The sequence below is a fragment of the Astatotilapia calliptera genome, chromosome 17 (assembly GCF_964374335.1).
Source record: "Astatotilapia calliptera chromosome 17, fAstCal68.1, whole genome shotgun sequence".
Lineage (NCBI taxonomy): Eukaryota > Metazoa > Chordata > Actinopteri > Cichliformes > Cichlidae > Astatotilapia > Astatotilapia calliptera.
The window spans coordinates 21385292-21401920 of record NC_137438.1 but is presented as its reverse complement, the minus strand read 5'-3'; the positions used below and the strand labels follow the sequence as shown (position 1 = coordinate 21401920).

Genomic DNA, 16629 nt, shown 5'->3' with positions numbered 1-16629 from the left:
TTGGTCTAGCCCATTTGAATTCCACCCTTAAACGTCCTTCTGATTGGCTGACATAAGCATAAAACATGCTGACTGCATTTAAGGACATCCGCGCTCAGTGACATCATACAGAGACCAGAGTTCAGAGTGTTGAGACAAGAAAAGGAATTTAAACATTTTGTTTTGCATCACAGAAAATGTTTAAAAGTAGTAACTTATTCTATCAGCAAGCAAAAATCGAAATTTAAAAAATCCTCATAGAAAAGAAACTTCATGTATAGATAAATTACAGCATTTTTACTTTTAGAGAACGCACAAAAACATCAGTGGCGTGGACTGAACTAAAAAACTGGATCCTACATTTTCCAGAGTGCAATGCAACAGCCACGTAATGCTCACTTTATGGTAACCTCATACATCTAGTTTGTACTGCAGGAGTACAGTTACAGCCAGAGACACAGCTTCTCTGAAACAAGTTGAGGGATGCCCACATAAATCGCTGGTAAAGAATAACTCAGACCTAACTTGGTAATAACTCAGCGTACCTGTAACGAACCTGATGTAACCCGGTATAAAGAGAGAGTAAAGAGGACTGTAAAAAGTTTCACAGCTCTGCTTTTATCATCTTAACCCATCTGAACAAACAGAAAGCAGTCAAGGACAACACACACATACCTGCTACTCTTTGTACAACAAACACAACCTTCAGCCTTCAAGCTTCAACCTGGAAGCATGTTACACAAAGGCACTGTAACCCAAAGGCAACACAAATACACGCGCACGTAATCAGCCTCTAAATGCTGTCCCATGTGACCTGACCTGACAGCAGTAACAACCATAAACTACTGACATAAACTACTGCCAGACATTCTTGCAACTAACTCTCATTTATTATTTTTCTAAAAAATAAAAGAAAATATTTAAACATCTTCATTATTTTTCATCTAAATCTAAAATCTAGAAAATGGGGCTTTGGCTCACAGACATTATTCTTACTTTGCTGTTTGGAACATTGGTCAACTTTAATGTCTTTTTTCTTCTGCTGCTCCCTTCAGGGGTCGGCACAGCGGATCATCTGCCTTCATCTCACCCTCCCCTGGCGTCCTCCTCTGTCACACCAACCCTCGCTTCATCTCTCGTACACGGTCCGTTGCTTTGGATGTTGGTCAAGTTTAATTTAAGTGCCCATTATTATAACAACATATGACAGAAAATAAGAAAAAGCAGAGCAGAATCCAATTAATTCATCAAAGACTTGTTTTGGCACCAAATTATCTTTGCTTACCATTTCATCAGGTTCTGGTTATCTGAATCTCAACTGAGGATGAACATGTGGCTCAGTCATCGATAAATTAACTCCTATCATATTTCCTGTATGCCGGATGCTCCTTTTATCTACATTTCTTTTGGAGACAAAACAAAGCAGACGCACTGCAGTGATGCAACATCAACGTAAGCAGCGGTAATTCCCAGCTCATAATGATTTTATACAAAGTATTCCCGTCCTCTGGCTGATGCCCGCGGCATGTAGGTTTTTGTTAAATTTGGTAGCTGATTGCATTAGATGCAGGGACTTTGCTGTGGCTTAGAGATCTGATTCTCTTTTAAATGGGAAGCATGGTCTAAAGATTTTTTCTAAATAGACACCGGTCTTGTTTTGATACGGATAACCTTGGAGATTAGTTTTTAGCACGTTTCAGGCCTTATAAGACCTTCTCAGTGGATTTGTACAATAAACCCAGTAACTCCACGTAGTTCAGACATCAAAATCAGTTGCTCAACATGGGTGCTGCATTAAAACGGAACATGCCCATGCTGGTTTCCATTAAAGCGCCTTAATTTGAGTTTTAATGGTGTTAATGTCTCCAAATGATTTGTGAATGAGGAGGAAATGGGGCAGAGGTGAGCAGCGAGTGAGAGACAAGGAAAGGGCAAGAAGAGGAGGAGACAGCGCTGCTGCTTCATAATCGGATCAAGCAGAGGCCGTGAATGGAAACAGCGTTGGATGACCGTCACAGTCTCAATGCAGAAGCAAAAGCAGGAGCAACACACCAGCAACATTACGGCTCCGTCGGTGTTTACACAGGATGCGTTCAGCCTGGTGCTGAGCTGCGAGGAGGCGGCGCTCACAGAGGAGAAACAGGATGAAGCGACAACTTTTTAGCCTACTGTAAAGAAGACCTTCTCAATAGGTGTAAATAAAGTGGTCGGCGATCATCACAACATCTGAAGGCAGCAAAGGCAGTCTTGGCAGCAGCTGAACCTCCTCCAGGCGATTCATAATGTCAGGTAAAGGCCCAGAAACCCAATATAAACTAAATGACAAAGCAACCCTATAGGAACAGACTAAACTGAATAATAGTTATAGATTTATAACAGATGTGTAAATGCAGACACACAACGGTCAGAAGGAAGCTTTTAGCTCCATGGAGGAAAAATTCAAGAACTACAGCAAATGAAGCAATCGGACGTCAGATGCTGTGCAAGCTCTAAAGATTTACTGGTACATTTGACTCCAAAGTCCAGTTTGCCTAATCTAAGTGATCACTGTGCAGCGTGCACAGTTCAACAGCTGTCTCTCTGTAAGTCACTATGCAAAGCCAAAAAAAAAAAAAAAACCCAGAAAAGGAAAAAAGTCACCATTTTCAGTATCACCCAAGTACCTTACAGGCTGCCTGGCAATCAGGGCCCAGCCAACTACTGGATGACCCCGTCTCCCTCCAAAATAATAAAAATAATTGTGTTAAATAAACAAGATTCAAATTTTTTACCAAGACCAAAATAAATGTGATTTCTGCCTCAGTCAAGCGGCCCAAGAATAAGCTTTATGAAAGCAGATTTTATGGTGGAGCTGCTGTAATGGACTGCATTAGACTGCGCAGGTGCTCCCAATAAAGTGGTTGCCGAGCACATGTGTCCTCCATGAATATTAGCCTGAGGATAGAGGCTTGTTTTACAAGCAAAACTATAATTACTAAGAGTTACAAACACAGGTGTGTTTTGGTGGGTTAAGAACTGAATTTTAATGTTCCACTGTTTAAAAATTTAAACCTTTTGCCAAACAGAAGAGCCACAAGACACAAGACTGAACGCAGAAGATCAAAAATCTCGTTCAACTTCTCATGAAAGAAGGAAAAAAAGCAAAACTACTCAACACCAAAAAGAAAGATTTAGAAGTGCATCAATCTTTCTAGTATAATGAACCTCCTGCTCCTCCTGTAATAGGCCCGTACAATAGACGTTAGCAACTAGAATAGCAAGTAATTAAAGGCATTGTATGAAATTAAATGGAGATAAAGAAATGCTGGCTGGAATCATTAGACTGAGGGGCATTGTAGCTCTCCTCCCTCAGTCCTTTTTGTCTTTTCATGTTTTCTATTCTTTACCAAGCAGGCAGCAACCCTTTATTCATTTAATCATTACTCTGCTCTGAGTGTGACGCCTCACATCTCCGAGCACGCTGACTGACGTGACCCTGAATTAACAGAGAGAGACATAGACAGCCGGCAATACCCAGGTCGTTAAATGGCCCTCTACGCTTCCCACTCTTCATTCCGCAGGCAAATATCTATCATCATAAACTGCCGTGTGTGAGACAGAGATACAGAGTATGTGTGTACGTGTAAGCAGTCATGATGATGAAGTTAAAGGGCAGCTGGGGTGAAATAAATGGCGCCCGATGGTGCAGCGGCCTTCGTGCACGGCACTCCTGGGAGTTCTGCAAAAGCGTGATGCTGACAAAACAGACTTACAAATTGTTCAATCAACGAGACAATGCGATCTGACTTGATGGGATCCATTTTCCCCCTCCATCTCCCTCCCTCGCTCTCTCTCTCGGGGCTCCCCCTTCCTGGGTTTTTGTGATGTGGAGGACAGAATGGAGAAACAACGGGAACAATTTGCCAAATGTGTGTGTCGCACACAAAGCTCCCCTTGTGCCATTTGGGTTTCTTCTCCACGAGAAATTGCCTGGAATGTGTACGTGCTTTGCAGTATTGAAATTTCCTTGAGAAACACTCAGACAAATCAAGTCTCATCATCACTAAGTGTCCACAAACACAGACTTTTGAAATACTTTTACCGGCGACTGTCAGTCCAACTAAAGCATAGCTATAGAGCAGTAACATGGTCAGACAGTGGATAGTTCAGATAACACTGGGCAAAAGAAAGCTTTGATAAGACTTCCTGTGAATAGGTGAGCAGAAACTCAGCTAATAAAAGCAATCGATAATCTTTCGGCTTCTAAGTGAACAAAACGAGGAGAATGTATGCTATCATAACCAGAACATAGAAATAAAACACACGTTTCTAGCTTTCTACAAAGATATACTCACTACTCATAAGAGTTCCTTCATTATTATAAGGTCACCCTCTCTACTTTTAAGTTTAGACTTAAAACTTTACTTTTTCATAAAACCTTTAGTTATGGCTGGATCAGGTGACGCTGAATCCTCCTTCGGTTACACAGCAATACGTCTAGGCTGCTGGGGCATTCCCTTGGTGCACTGAGTGTTTCTTCTACCCTGTGTTTGTACACCACTCTGCATCTAATCATAAATTATTATTATTATTATTATTATTATTATTCTTTGCCTGTCTTCCACAATGTGTCTTTGTCCCGTCTTCCTTCCCTCACCTCCCTTTCTTCCTGTTAAAAGGGAGTTTTTCTGTCTCGCCGTTGCCAAGTGCTTATTCACAGGGGATCAACAAATTGTTGGAGTTTGTCTCTGTTATTGTAGGATCTCTTTTTTACTTTATAAAACACCTTGAAGCGACTGTTGTTGGGATTTGGTGCTCAAGTCAACTCAATGCAACAGAGACTGTCATTGTTTCTGTATACAGCTCTTCACCCACTCAACACACAGATTATTACAGGGCCATTTGTAGAGTTCAAATTTTAATGACCATAAAATTGTCAGACATCTAAACCAGCAAAAACAAAAAGATAAAGATGACTCCAAACCTCATATGCAACACTAATTTAAACTTGTCAAGCCAAGCATCAATAAAATCTATTTTCCTCACCTGGCAGGACGAGCATAGAAACAGACTTTTGTCTTCCGCTGAGGATCAACAATGCTTCAGATGAAACTTAGTTTGACACGTTTCCTCTTGAGCTCACAAATGAATTTATCACTGGAGGAACTGTCAAAATGATTGAGCGACACAGTAATTGTTTGCTGCAGTTCCACTTTGCAGTTCACACCCGTTCGTAGCACGAGCTGGCACGGGGGGCAGCAAGGGTTCATGTACAGTTCAAGACATTCAATTAACACACGCTCAGTTCTCTTGTATTCTTTTGAGAGGCTGTCATGTTTCGCTTCTAAAAGGCAGACGCCATTCAATGTGAACTGAACCTTGAGAAACTCGATGTCAGCACTTACTGTGGTTCTGAAGTCAGCACCCGCTAACCCATTAGTACCAGCACAATATGATAGTGTACATAAGATAGTTAATGCAAATGACCTAAAGGCAATCATACCCGTCCAGTCTGATTAGCTGCAGAAATGTAGACCAGTATTATTTTTTGACGCCAAAGACGTGGAAGAATAATTTCAAATCAAACAGCTGACCAGCTCATCAGTGGTCTCCAGCTTCTAACCCATAATGCCATCAATAAAATGTTGAATTTTCAACGATGGAAAACCAAAACTTTAAAAGAAGATATGGAAGAGCAAGTTAAGGAAAACCAAATGCCAATAAGCAAACTGGCTCGCAAAAAGCATCAAGATTAAGCAGGTTAAATACTAGTGCTGTGCAATACTGCGATCGATCCAGTACAAAGTAAATACAGGGACAGTACTGCAGATACTAATACTGATCGTTTTGACAGTGCATGTTTGAGCACAGTTCAGCGAGCTGCAAACTGAACTCAGACTGCACTAGCATCGAACCAATAACAATGACCCTTGCTGAACAGCCATTGCACGCACTGGAATCAAAGGACGGCAGCTAGTGGCGGTTATCGCTGCTTTATTTATTTGAGTCTTATACTGATAATGGCTTTAAACTGCAGCACAAGCTGACCTGTACAAGTCGTGCACGTGTAAACGCTTTAAACATTTACACATGCACGGCCACAGAGAACAAGAGGACTAGCGCACAGGTCGGTAATCAGTCAGGCTGGCTTCTTAAATCACCGCTCTCCACTCGGAGGCTCCCTGACAACAGCAGCATAATGAGAACGGCACATTAACAGCTGGACAAACAAAACACAGAAAAGCTCGTCCGCGTACACGCCAGCCTCAATCAGTGGCTCCAGACACACAATCCAAGAGGCAGGCTTGTTTTAGCCTCCATGAGAGCATTTCAGGGCTTAAAATGCACTCAGAACAACCGCTCCGCAGTTAGAAAGTTGATCATTTAGCATCGTTTTCTGCGACCGAATCAATTTAGGCCTGCTTTCCCCCACACCTGCCTGGTAGAGGCGTTTACAGAAATCAAAAATGATTCTGCTTAAAAGTGCTTCTAAAACCATAAGAGGACATGAAAGGAACTGAAGACCGGGAAGTTATCATTTATGGACTCATTATTTTATCAGAGATGCACATGCTCCAAGCACAGTATAAATTCACATTCACATAAATAAATAAAATAAATGTCTGTTTCACAACTGCTGAATTATGATGAGAGGCTCTACCTTTTTTCTATTGTGAACACCTAGCGACAGACGGCTGAATCCCTCATAGAAAACCCTCCTCAGAGCAAAAAAAAAAAAGTCAACTTTTTGATGTTTCTGGAAGCAGGATTTCTTAAATACACTGACAAGACTAAAAAATATTCAGAGATGAAAAGAGGGAAAGACGAACAGAGAGCACGCAGCTCTTTATCTTTAAGCCTGCTACAGTTTGCTGTTGTTTATTACCAACAGGCTGCATGACTGAGCGCGCTCATTATAATGTAAAGGAAGTGTGAGACAAACGGAGCAGCAATGAGCATATATCAAAGGTGTCGGCATAGTTCTGGTGGTGCGGGTGGTGCAGGCGGTTGGAAATAAGATGAGGAATCTCATGGATGATCGCTTTAAGAGGCTCCACATGAAAACAGCTATACGTTATAAATAAAGTGTAGTCTCTGAGTGGAGGCTCAGAAACACGGGAAAAACTGAGTCTAGACAGACTTTACACCAGTAAGCACAGACTGAAAACAAAAGATGGTCACTGTGACATCACCCGCCAGTTTGAGACCTCCTGTTCCCAAGCGTCAAATTTAGCAACATGAACATCATTATCTTGGTTTTGTGCAAACAGGCCATATTTGGATGGAGTTCTATTCATCAGCTGACACAAGCAAGCCTCATTAACAAGATGCATTTATCTGATACGCCGCATGTATCAAAAATGCTTCAAAAGGCACCGAACCCCACAAACACAGGACAGGCCCAGCTCAACTCCCAGCATACAGGCAATAATGTATAGTCAACATTCACAACTCCAAATGTTAGAGTTTAAATGTGTGAGCTGTAAAAGATTTATTGCCTGTGCATCTCTCGCTCACTTCTTAAATTAGCTAAAGAGATTGAAACTTTTTTGTAGCAGGTTGCAAACGTGTTTATTTCTGCTGGACATTTAAAGATGGCAGGCTATGGGGACAGACTCACTTTTGGAGCCCACCCCAAGTAGCCATTAGAGGCAATACAATGTGTGGCATTTGGCTCATTGATTATCTAATCATTTGATTCATAATAACTATTAAATGACAGAAGAAATACATGGAGAAAAAAAAAAGCATTTTCCAGAAGACAAAGTGACTAACTGAATATTATTAGTATATTTTTATGCCTACTGAAAATTATTCAGCTCAAGTAAATTAATTCCACCTTTTTCCAAGTCTAAACCCTTTGTCATGTTAATATTATTGGAATAAACATCCTTGCTAGAACTGCAACTAATTAAACGCTGAGCAACCCACTGGCTGACGGCCTGGACCCTCATTCCTCCTCCTTTTTTTATGTTATTATTTTTAAATCCCTAACACTTCCTGTTCATCTCTGCTCTAATAAAGCATGCGGTTTGAATGCATTACCTTCCACTGTCTGAAACCTCACAAGCGTTTCTAAGTGTTTAGTAACATTGCAGAAACCTTGGAGACATAAGGCTACATTACTGCACAGAAACAGGACTGGTTACAGATCTGCAGCTACATTTCATTTCACTGTTTTAAAATAAGGAACTTTTTAAAATATTTCATGGAATGGCAAGAGTCAAGTTCAACCCATGACATACCAGGAAGGACGATGTTGTGAGGTGATCAAAGGCCAAAAGCAACTAGACAAGTGAACAAAGAAAAGTCTAGCTGAAACTATTACCTATTACCGTGAGTCATCCAACAGGTTTACTTCCTGTGAAGTTATGCACACACACATACACTTGCTTAGCCTCGACTAGCCAATCAGAGGAGAGCTGAATGTCAACTTGACCTGCTGTTAGCGCAAGTGGGAGGGGGAGGTGTGTTAGTTTGTCCATGTTTTGGGTTATATTTTTTATCAGATTTTTCATCTTTTTTGTCTTTATTCCCATTTGTAATGCTGTTATTGTAAAACCTTTACATTCCCCACAAATCTTTATGGCAAATATTCAAACTCAGCAACAATCTGCTAGGCTCTGGGGCACATGAGCACCTGGGTTGGCTACAAATTTGACCTTGACCTCCATTGTTAGCACCCAAGGTCAAAGTTAAAAAAGGTTAAAAATGATTTTTTAAAGAAACGATATCAAGTAACATATCATGCGAAAGGGCGTGAGGAGAGCTTTGCAAAAAAACATTTATTGTTGTAATATGACACCCTATGACATCACAATGACATCGTAACAGGCAGATGTCAACATGATGGAATAAAAACAGCGTGAAATATTGGTACAGCCTTTGCGCCCATACTGCCCTGTCTTATTTCTCCAAATATATTTTGAAAGCATCTCCGTGCCCAGCACTCATCTCGCCGTCTGAAAGCGGTTATATAAACTATGTTTCTTTATCTAGGAGCCATTAACTGCTAAACAACAACAACTGATCAAGAAGTGCAAAACAATATCTTCTGCCAAGGGTTTATACACACACACACACACACACACACACACACACACACACACACACACACACACACACACAAAAAGTTGCTGTCTGACCTCTGACCTTTGCCACTCTCTCCCTGTGATAAATGACTGCAGCACAGAGAAAGCATGTCTCAGTCTTCCGTTGCTCTCTCTGCCAAGTTGTGAAACATAATTTTGGTCCATGCTTCGAATTTAAGAGAGCGGAGACATTTTTTTGCGTTTCAACAGCAGCTACTGCTGCTCAGCACTGAAAACCACGGACAGGCTGACAGGCTAGAAAATGCATTAAAAAATAAAAAAATAAATAAAAATGAAGATGAAGATGTCTAGAAAGCTTTCAGAAGGTTTTACGCAAATATGAAAAAGATGTTGAAAAAGAAGCCAACAAATACTACAAGGAGCTCTCCTATGAAGCTGCTCAGATTTTTAAAAAGTGAAGTTTCTAGTTGCAGAATCACTCAACACATGCTGCAGAATGTCTGCGCAGCACCCAGCAGACAATCAGCACAGGAAGCATTGCATCCATCTGTTAGAGACAGTTTGATCTCCAACATTTTGTTCAATTTCACAGCTTATAAATACAGATTAAAACCAGCCTCTGCCATTTTCTGCAACTACAGAAACAGTCTGTTCCACATGTAAGAACCCAAAGCAAACCTGAAACAGGATGTTCGCCTGAATTTAAAAAGTAATTTCAACCAACAGTCGCTCTTTGCAAAGCTAAACTTTAACATACTTAAACACCAAAAACAGAGAGTGAAACTTTTCACTGCATATTAGTTACATTTAAATTATCACATCAGCATGTACTTGGACAGTATAGTTATAATAATAAGGAGATTTATTGATTCATTTATTAATAAATAAATAAAAATCTATACAAACATCCCGGGTTCAATATAAGGATTGATTAACCAGCTTGTCTCCATCAATCAATTCAGCTCTGAAGCAAACTGTGTGAAATTATTAATTAGTCATTGTTTCTTCAGTCAGTGTTTTCACAATAAAATACCAATAAATCACCTTTTTTGAAGATTTAAAAAAATGAAAAAAACTTTCTTTTAAGCTGCCGCATCCACCAACCTCATTAAGAAGAATGAAAGCTGCTTGCATGCAGATTAAACTGCTGGTTGTTCACATTTGGCAGATTTCTTGTAAACCTTGCTGCAGGCCCACAACAACCTCTCTCTTTCAAGCAGTGATACCTGCAGTGGTGAGTCTACAGAGGTGCACAGGATTTACTATTAATTTTAAAGCTTTACTTACCAATTATCTTTTCTGATACATATTTACAACAAGAATATGTTCTTGAAGATTAATTACATCATGTACTGCTAGCTTAAATTGACCTTTCTGGTGGCCACTAAAAGTAGACAAGAGGCCAAGCTACACACTGTTGAACACTAATGGGTGATACATAAATCAATGCACAGTTTCAATAATTACTTAGAATTGCTCATATACAGTACTTGCGTTCAATTTGGAGGCATTTCATAGAGCTTAATTAACAAACTGGCAGACCAATATTCATCACAAACAATGATTATTCCCTATACTCCCAGGACTGTGTGCAGCACATGCAGCAGAGTAGCATCACATCTTAGCAGACAGTGGCACAGTCACAGCCTATGGAGTACGATGCACTACTGCTAATTAAATTATACAGGCTTGTGCAAAATGCTACACAGCCTGGGATTCATGCAAAGTCCCTGAGCTAATAACATGATGAGGCTGCAACACCACCTGCAAAACCATCTTTTTTTTTCCTTTTTAATACCACACACATAAACCGTAAGAAATTGGGGACTTAACAATTTAGTGCTTCAAAAAACATTATTTTACATAATAATTACTTTTACAGAGTAGTTGTGTATTTCATTGTAGCACTGTATTGTTGTAAATTCTTCCTCTGGATTAAATAATTATTTTTTATGTTTTTAGAACAAATTCTTCTAATTTTTTTTTTTAAACCACAGCTTGCTAATAACCATCAGTTTTGGTTTGAAAGCAGAAGTAGAAATTAAACACACCAACACTATCTGCTTGTGCTTCTATCTAGCACAGAAATCCAATTACAGCCTACTATCATTGTGTACTGTATATAAGCAGTAGCATAACTTCCTGTTTAAGCAGAGTATTGAATGTGGTGCTGTTACTCAACCACCAAATTGCATTCCACTTAAACAGGTTTCTTACAGTCAAGCGGTGGAAGTGCAAAGGTGACACTAATGTATAGTTAAGCCCTCAGACTGACTGGGCTTCTGATGGATGAGAGCTTTACCAACATAAAAACACAATACTTGTTCAGTTGGTTACACAGTGCAGGGTGGGGCCAGAGCTGCTCTTTTTAATACACAAACACATGAGAGACAAAAAAAATCAAGCTCTTAGCAGAGGTGAGAGCAACAGCAGGTTCAGGATATAAAAAAAAAAAAAAGTAAAGAAGAAGCCGAGCTGGAAGGACGCTGCATGCAGGCTCGGTAACATCTCAAAGTGGATAGCCAATCTGCTTGTTAAGTGGAGACCTACCGATCCTGTTTCTGGGCCCAAACATCTGCTGCTGCTTTGGATGAGCCTCTTGTCTTTTTAAAAAACACGCTGCAATACTCTGTCTCTCTTTTTACTGAAAAGAAGCCCCTTAAAACTACTCAGTCACCATTCGCAGCATCGCCAGCTTTTTATCAGCACCATTCATACGCGGCATGTCCTTAGGTTTTTAAAAACTCAGAGCATGTACTACAGTTCATGGTTTCCGTGACTGCTGTGGATGGGTTCATCACAGATATTGCTTTGGTGGAGCTTTGGTTTTCAGAGTCTCTTTGAACATCACGGACCACAACATGGGCTTTTCAGGAGAACAGTTTAACTCCCATCCTTTATCTTTATTAGCCGAACCATAGCCATAGCCTGTACTTAGTAACCAGGTAACACATCCTCTTGTCAACTTCTTCAAAGTTTTCCAACCTAGTTTAAATCCAAACTTAAAGCAGTGCTCATATTTTTTCTTAAATTACTTTGAGATGTCTAGCAGCAAGCTATATTTACTGCCAACTCCTCTAAACCTTAGAAATCCCCTTTTTCATGAGTATTGACTTAAATATCTTGCAGGACATTCATATTAATCATTTCTGTCACTGAAAGAATTTGGAGTCTTTAATTTTCTGCACTGACGTGGTGCAGAAAATTAAAGACTCCAAATTCTTTCAGTCTTTAAGTGAAAACGTGTTTGGGCCTGGAAATGGCTAACGACATCAAACTTACATAATAGATATCGCCACGCTGGAAAAATACCAGCCGTTATCAATGATAATTCCTCTTTTTCCTTTGTTCCATGTCGTAGCTTGTTTAGGCAGCGCTGGCATTTTCCATTAGATGTTAAATCAGCCAATAATTGAATGAGGAGTTGGGAAACTGCCCGAGCAAGCTAGCTTGCTACCGTACTTTATTGCGTAGAAACCTTACTCTTTTGTTTGTATCCATACAACAAGGTTAAATGAATCTGGATGGTATAAAGCAGTTAATTAGCTATACTTGATTCCTCACCTTTAGACTAGCTGTCTCTGAGAGACTTTGACAATATCCCCTTTTTTTTGTTACAGATCATTCACTATGTAATGTAATTATTTATTACATTTACAATGTAATAAATACTTTGAAATGAACAGTTTATGAATTAGTGAGCGTTCGAGGTACATTTTGTTTCATTTTAGACACAGTCTAGAGACAGTCCTGTGAAAAACTAAACACACCACATGATTAATTTGACAATAACACGATAGCTTTATTTTGCGGGGAATTGTAGCTCATCCCATCTTACAAAATTGCTTTAATTCATTGAGATTTGCAGGCATTCAGTTACACACAGCTCTGAAGTATTATCCACAGCATTTCAATCAGATGGACCGTTTTAGATTTGTTGCTGTGCTTGGGGATCATTTTCCTGTTGCATGACCCAGTTTGGGCCAAGCTTTAGCTCTGGACAGATGACCTCTCATTTGACTCCAGAATACTTAGTACACACTATACTTTTGTATACTGAGGGATACATGGTTGACTCTGTGACTACAGGGAACCCAAATCATCACCCCTCCACCTCCATGCTTGACAGTTGGAGGTGGTGTTGTGCATTGTCCAAATATTGCCACTGTGGTCTCATCTGTCCAAAGAACCTTGTTTCAGAAATTTTGTAGTTGGTTCAGATGTAATTTTGCAAACCTAAGGTGTGCTGCCATGTTCCTTATCCTTTCCAAACAAGCCATACTTGTTCAGTCTTTTTCTAACTGTCATGAACTTCAACCTTTAAAATGCTAACTGAGGGCTGTGCAGTCTGAGTCGGACCTCTTGGGTATTTTGCAATTTCTCTCAGCATTACAATCTGACCTTGACACACCTGAATGCTCCAGACCAGGAAGTTACCAAAGCTTCCACTTTTATAGAGTTGGCCAAACTAATTGATGTTAAGTTAATCATGATTAGCAGCAACTGGTTGCCATTTACCTCATTAATTTCTATACAAGGGCTGAGGGTGTACTTTGTTTTTTACCAAGAGTGTAGCCATCTCCCACACATTTCCACTCTGAGCTAACCGTGCAGTAATATCACAGTTACAAACTAAGCATGTGGCTAAAAGGTGCATAAGTGCACTTCCCAAACACATTAAACTACTCCTTTAAATTGTGTTGTTCTTTAAAACCAGCAAAAGGCAAAGGGTGCCAAATTTAACAACTTAAATTATCAGCTCAGCCCACATCATTTCCTGTTTCATCTGGGTTTTGTCTTGTTTTTTTAAACTGTACAAGTAGCGAATATTACTTACTGCCAGTTCTGATTTGGCCGAGCCTTCAGACCAGGGTAAAGCCTATTTAAGCAAATAGAAAAGAGAAAGGTAACCTCAAGGATCCAAAAGCTCTGTTGCCAAATGCAAAATGTCTCTAGAAGTTACCCAAAAAACACACAGTTAACCTGCTGACCTTCCAAAATGTTAAATGTCATAGTAATAAGTGAAAAAGGAGGCATTGCCCTTTTATTTTCCTTTCTCTTAGTTCTCCATTTCTACGTAACCGAGCTGAAAGTCAGCCGTCCTGCTGAATCAACCCAGTGAGCAGCCAGTGAAATTCCCTTTACCTGCACTGTCTGCATCTAAGGCTTTTTCAATGTAAAGCTCAGCTGACGAGTCACTTCACTAAACAGAAGACAGGGTTTGTATTGTGCTGTCCGTAGCATTGTGTGCAGATGAGTTAAAACTGCCTATTAAATAGCATGGCTTCTAGGAAAACATTTAAAAAAGGGGATTTACTGAAGAGCTTATTCAGACTAACACGGTGCTTTTGAACCATCGATTGCTTTAAGAACACATTAGAGATGCGATTTCATTGAGAACATTGCTTGAACAAGCACCAGCAATGACTTTTAGGAGACATTTCCATCACTCATACTGACACAGTAAGCACAACCCGGTAATTGGCTGCAAATTTCATGTTAAAAAAAAGAAGGAAAAAAAGGTAGGAGTTATAAAGTTTCTGGACACATCTGATCGACTCCCGCTCATCCAAACTTCCCCCCCAGTGGCTGCAGTAGCTCAAACATGACAATGAACTGCTCAAGAAGCCTTGAAACTGCACGCTCGGCTGATTGGAGTGTCCTGTTAGCCCTAATAACATCAAACAACCTGAATCTAAACAGAGCTACGTCGCTGCAGCTATAATAGTTTTATGGCTCCAGAGCCCAAGGTGCAGTGTGGAGGCTATTCTAATCCATTAACTCACACCATGGGCAATTACCTCCCCATCATGTACAGCAGTTCTCTGAGGCAGATGGCCAGCAGCACACTTTCCAAGATTCATAGTTCCTCGCATGAGATGGGGACCAATGTGTTTTAATGACCTTTGGAGCCAAAGATTTGACTAAGTACAACCATTATCTGGCTGCTGTTGTAATGGTTTAGGCACTTATGATCAATAATGCCTTCAAAAAACATCTGCTTCAACCACATTACATTAACTACAATGTTAGGGATATCTAACTGATGTTGAGTTACAGCTCAGAGTCTTTTAAAAAAGCCCCTCTCATTGAGATCGGTATGGAATTAATGGGCAGAATCAATAAAAGATAATGGGTTCCTACAGCTGTTGTAAATTCCAATATGTGGAGTTGACACTGGAGGAAGTCGGTCTGGAATATATTATTGTCACCGACTCAACAGGATCAGCCCACTGGCTGAGGCTCCAGATGTTCTGAGTATTGATGGGTCCCAGCACATTCCGCTGTCTCCCATATGCCAGACTTCGTTTAGGAACCTTTAAATTAAATGTATTCTAACCCATTAGCAATATGCAAGACTCTAACATTCTGCAGCCAATCATTACAGCCGAGACTCCATATCAGCTGGACACTTTTAAAACTTTGGCAACTTAAAGTTTTAGTGTTCCTCAGTGGCAGCTGATTACACGGATGAAATCATGTCCACAAGTTGTTGTTTTTTCTAAAGAAAACGCAGTGATTGGAATATGGCTTTAATGCCGAATATCAACTACCTTCCATGCTAAGTATAAAACACCACTTAATCACAATGGTGACCGTTCAAATCGCTAATAACCGATGTTTGTTTTTAAACCTGAACTTTTGTAAGCGGAGTTTGGTGTAGCGTTCTCCAAACAAGGCATCGAGGGGAATTCACGCGTTGATAAGGAATCACGAGTGCTCTGGAGATCTTTAAAATCCTCCTTAAAGGCTTTTCTGCTGTGAAGGGCTTTGGGAGACTGCGCTTGAGGACGAACAATAGTTTTGTTTCTGCGTTAAGTATTCATAAAAGGTGCGGTTAAAAAGTAACAAGCAGGCAGCCAAAACGCCGCTCAACGTACCTCTGGATCCGCCGCTGGCGTCCCTCTGCGACAGACTGCCGACAGTATTCCCCAATTAAATCAAATGTTAGCTGATAAAACTCGTCCTGCGTGTCCTCGGTCCTTCAAAAAGTTGCCCAAATTACATCCTGATGTTGGGAAGAGGGAGGAAAAGAGTGCCACCGGACCGGAGCGCAGCGCACGTCTGCCCGAACCGCTGCGGGGAAGTTTAGTTTAACAACATTCCCACGGCAAACAAGTGGACACGCTGCCTTCTATGTGCTTTACACGCCCAGGAATTGCACACCCGGCTCAGGTGTGATTCATATGGCAAGCCAACACGCACTCAGACACGCGCGCCCGCTCACACGCGTATACTTCCAGCTTTTAAAGGAAGGAGCGCGTGCTTTCCGTATCCAGAGCCGACGCGAGCTGCACACATCCAGCTGGATCTACTGCCACGAGCTCCACTGGAAACGGCGCGAGATGCAACAAAACTGAGGAATATCAGGGTGAAGGCTTTTCCTCCTCCTCCTCCTAACACTAACCCCCAATGCCTGTTGGCATATATGCTCCGTCAGGTTTGCAGCGTCAAACACAAAAAGCATGCACAAGCTTCCTTTCAAAATAAAAGCTTATAGAAGGTTTAACCTTAAAAATCTTATGTGCAAGAATTTCCTTGTTCAGGATAGATAGGAGATGAGTCAAATGCACAAAAATAAGAGTGAAAAGCAAGCTTCAAAGCTAAGGAAACTTAC

General features: G+C 40.6%; 1 protein-coding gene across 2 annotated transcripts in view; it reads right to left on the bottom strand.

Annotated features, from left to right (window-relative positions):
* The window catches only part of plxnb2a.1 (plexin b2a, tandem duplicate 1), a 230550-nt gene extending 214128 nt beyond the window's left edge, over window positions 1-16422 (bottom strand). For both annotated transcript variants that reach the window (XM_026148328.2, XM_080291728.1), the window contains exon 1: window positions 15893-16422. The gene's annotated coding sequence lies outside the window, so the exon portion shown is untranslated. The remainder of the gene's footprint in view (window positions 1-15892) is intronic.
* Window positions 16423-16629: the final 207 nt, after the last annotated feature.